Genomic DNA, 4,552 nt, shown 5'->3' with positions numbered 1-4,552 from the left:
TCAACAAGAGGAAGAACTAACACCCACGGATTGGTAGGAAACACTAATACACAGAAACATAATAACGATATTCCAAAAGACCAAAAACATGCTGAATGTTTCCAAAGAAGAGAAATTAATAATCAAACTTAAAAAAACATTTACTTACAAAAACAATACACATCAAAGTAGCAACACCGTTAATATGCAATACAAGATAAAATCTGTAACCACTCTAAATTCTAACCACTAGTTTTTAGCATGGGAGAGAATAAAAAGGTAATTGGGGGCATCAAAAGCCTCAGAAGGAATACTAACCGTCAGTCCATTTGGGAAATACATATATTCCAGGAGATATTGTAACAAGATTTAAAAAATGAATTTAAAAATGAAAAAGACTCAGGTAGTACTGTAATCATTAGTATTTCAGTATTATTGTATCTTATGATACTCAAAATGGTGGTGAGCAAGTAAGACTTACAGTTAATTCAAGAAAGATTTTGTTGCTCTGACTAATATAAAGATATTATAACATCTATCAGTAAAATCTTTTATGTTATCAATGTATTGGAAAAGGCATTGGGGGAAAGTACTAATGACTCTACCATGACCCGTCCATCTTGGGTGGCCCTACACAGCATGGCTCATAGTTTCACTGAGTTAGACAAGGCTGTGGTCCATGTGATCAGTTTGATTAGTTTTCTGTGATTGTGGTTTTCATTCTGTCTGCCCTCTGAGGGATAAGGATAAGAGGCTTATGGAAGCATCCTGGTTCAAGAGACTGACTGTGGGGGAGGGCAGGGCCCTCACGGGCAGGGCCATGATCAGTAAATCTTTAATCCAATTTTCTGTTGATAGGCGTGGCTGTGTTCCCTCCCTGTTATTTGACATGAGACCAAACCATGGTGGAGGTGATGACGATAACGGTGACCTCCTTCAAAAAGTCCCATGCACACTGCTGCACTGGCTGCCCTCGACCCTGCAGCAGGCCACTGCCAACCCTCACCTCCACTGGAGACTCCTGGACACTCACAGGCAAGTCTGAGTCAGTCTCTTCTGGGGCCACTGCTCCTTTCTCCTGGGATCTGGTGTGCACAAGGTTTTGTTTGTGCCCTCCAAGAGTTTGTTTCCCCAGTCCTGTGTTAAGTTCAGCAATCAAATCACACTGTCCTCCAAAGTCAAATTCCCTGGGGGTTCTCAGTCCCTTTGTCAGATACCCAGGTTGGGAAATACATTGTGGGTCCTAGAACTATCTTAACAGTTTGATAATTTATTTGGTATAATTGTTCTGCAGTGGAAGTGACAAATAGATTCAAGGGATTAGATCTAATAGACAGAGTGCCTGAAGAACTATGGACAGAGGTTCATGACATTCTACAGGAGGCAGTGATCAACACCATCCCTAAGAAAAAGAAATGCAAAAAGCAAAATGGTTGTCTGAAGAGGCCTTACAAATAGCCTGAAAGAAGAGAAGCCAAAGTTAAAGGAGAAAAGGAAAGATATACCCATTTGAATACAGAGTTCCAAAGAATAGCACCGACAGATAAGAAAACCTTCCTCAGTGATCAATGCAAAGAAATTAGAGGAAAACAACAGAATAGGAAAGACTAAAGATCTCTTCAAGAAAATGAGAGATACCAAGGGAACATTTCATGCAAAGATGGGCACAATAAAGGACAGAAATGGTATGTACCTAAAAGAAGCAGAAGATACTAAGAACAGGTGGTAAGAATACACAAAAAAATACTGTACAAAAAAGATCATCATGACCCAGATGACCATGATGGTGTGATCACTCACCTAGAGCCAGATATCCTGGAATGTGAAGTCAAGTGGGCCTTAGGAAGCCTCAATATGAACAAAGTTAGCAGAGGTGATGGAATTCCAGTTGAGCTATTTCAAATCCTAAAACATGATGCTGTGAAAGCACTGCACTTAATATGCCAGCAAATTTGGAAAATTCAGCAGTGGCCACAGGGCTGGAAAAGGTCAGTTTTTGTTCCAGTCTCAAAGAAAGTGAAGTGAAGTGAAGTCGCTCAGTTGTGTCTGACTCTTTGTGACCCCATGGACTGTAGCCCACCAGGATCCTCCATCCACAGAATTTTCCAGGCAAGAGTACTGGAGTGGGTTGCCATTTCCTTCTCCAGGGGATCTTCCTGACTCATGGATCAAACCCAGGTTTCCTGCATTGCAGGCACACACTTTACTCTCTGAGCCACTAGGGAATCCTCAATCTCAAAGAAAGGCAATGCCAAATAATGTTCAGACTACCACACAATTGCACTCATTTCATATGCTAGCAAAGTAATACTCAAAATTCTCCAAGCCAGACTTCAACAATACATGAATGGTGAACTTCCAGATGGTCAAGTTGTATTTAGAAAAGGCAGAGGAACCAAAGATCAAATTGCCAACATCTGTTGGATCATTGAGAAAGCAAGAGAGTTACAGAAAACTATCTACTTCTGCTTTATTGACATGCCAAAGCCTTTGACTGTGTGGATCACAAAAAGCTATGGAAAATTTTCAAGAATTGGGAATACCAGACCACCTGACCTGCCTCCTAAGAAATCTGTATGCAGATAGAAGCAACAGTTAGAACTGGACATGGAACAACAGACTGTTTCCAAATCAGGAAAGAAGTACATCAAGGCTATACATTCTCACCCTGCTTATTTAACTTATATGCAGAGTACATCATGAGAAAAGCTGGGCTGGAGGAAGCACAAACTGGAATCAAGATTGTCGGGAGAAATATCAATAACCTCAGGTATGCAGATGACACCACCCTTACGGCAGAAAGTGAAGAACTAAAGAGCCTCTTGATGAAAATGAAAGAGGAGAGTGAAAAAGTTGATTTAAAGCTCAGCATTCAGAAAACTAAGATCATGGCATCTAGTCCCATCACTCCATGGCAAATAGATGGGGAAACAATGGAGACTGTGAGAGATGTTACATTTTTGGGCTCCAAAATCACTGCAGATGGTTACTGCAGCCATGAAATTAAAAGACACTTGCTCCTTGGAAGAAAAGCTATGACCAACCTAGACAGCATATTAAAATACAAAGACATTATTTTGCCAAAAAAGGTCTGTCTTGTCAAAGCTATGGTTTTTCCAGTAGTCATGTATGGATGTGAGAGTTGGACTATAAAGCTGAGCACCAATGAATTGATGCTTTTGAACTGTGGTGTTGGAGAAGACTCTTGAGAGTTCCCTGGACTGCAAGGAGATCCAACCAGTCCATCCTAAAGGAAATCGGTCCTGAATACTCATTGGAAGGACTGACGCTGAAGCTGAAACTCTAATACTTTGGCCACCTGATGCGAAGAACGGACCCATTAGAAAATGTACTGTTGCTGGGAAAGATTGAAGGCAGGAGGAGAAGGGGATGACAGAGGATGAGATGGTTGGATGTCATTACTCACTTGATGGACATGAGTTTGAGCAAGCTCCGAGAGTGGTGATGGACAGGGAAGCCTGGTGTGCTGCAGTCCATGGAGTTCCAAAGAGTCAGACATGACTAAGCGACTGAACTGAACTGAACTAATGACTCTCCCCCAAAGGGGTTGACCTTATCATTTTTGCAGGTAAGGTAAAAATAATGATTCCACATAGATGTTGAAAGAAAATATAAAGTGATTATGGGTTAAAAAATTGAGTCACTACTAGAACAGTAGTTCTTAAAATGATGTGCCCTAACCAGCAACATCATTATCACCTGGAAATTTATTAATAATAAATATTCCTGGGTCCTACCCCAGAATTAATGAATCAGAAACTCTGAAAGCAAGGCCTAGCAGCCACTGTTTTAACAAGCCCTCCAGATAATTCTGATGAACTCTGAAATGTGAGACACTCCACACTCAAGTAATAGAAAGAGAATTTAAAACTTGAAAAATAGTAAAGAGAAAATGAACTATAAAAAGTGCCAGTCAATCCAGTAAAACCCAGAATCAGCTGGGGCGGGGGGAAGCCCATAATAACATGTAGTGACCAGAAAATGTGATTGGAAGAGTTCAACACAGAAAAGCAATCACAATGAAAAGGCAAAGTAAAATTGATTTACTTTTAGATTGAGAAAATTTTAAAAACAGACTCAGGTGCATTCTGGTAACAGGTGACACACAAAAAAAGTGAGAGAAAAATGGTTTAAGAATCAGAGAATGGATAAAAATCTGAGAAATTCATACATTTAAAAAAAGAGGTATGGCAACATCAACATCCAACGAAACAAAATTTAAGGTATATGTGTTAAATGGAACAAAGAGAGATTATTCTATTTGATGAATATTAAATTTGTCATAAAGATGCAAAAATGAGTGTTTAATGAACCTAACACTGTGGATTTAAAATATATAAAACAAACAGTGGTAGAAATGTAAGAAGAAATAAATCCAAAATTACACTTGTTTTAAAATATCTCTCAGGGAAAAATGAGATTCTAGGGTGAAGAAAGTATCTTTTACTTTCAAGTGAATTAACAAGTTATAAATGAACAATTCTCACTGAAAAAAATACAAAACTCTAATATTCGAAATAAAGCTTCTCCTTGATCACCTATTCTGATCCAT

At 39.2% G+C, this 4,552-nt stretch overlaps 1 long non-coding RNA gene across 1 annotated transcript; it reads left to right on the top strand.

The window, feature by feature from the left end:
- The first annotated feature begins 789 nt into the window (after positions 1–789).
- On the top strand, positions 790–2,871 carry LOC122709128. Its single transcript, XR_006345420.1, has 3 exons — positions 790–905; positions 1,363–1,365; positions 2,825–2,871. It is a non-coding gene; the product is annotated as an uncharacterized LOC122709128 (long non-coding RNA).
- Positions 2,872–4,552: the final 1,681 nt, after the last annotated feature.

Source organism: Cervus elaphus, chromosome 15, assembly GCF_910594005.1.
Source record: "Cervus elaphus chromosome 15, mCerEla1.1, whole genome shotgun sequence".
Lineage (NCBI taxonomy): Eukaryota > Metazoa > Chordata > Mammalia > Artiodactyla > Cervidae > Cervus > Cervus elaphus.
This window is presented reverse-complemented; position numbering and strand designations above follow the sequence as displayed.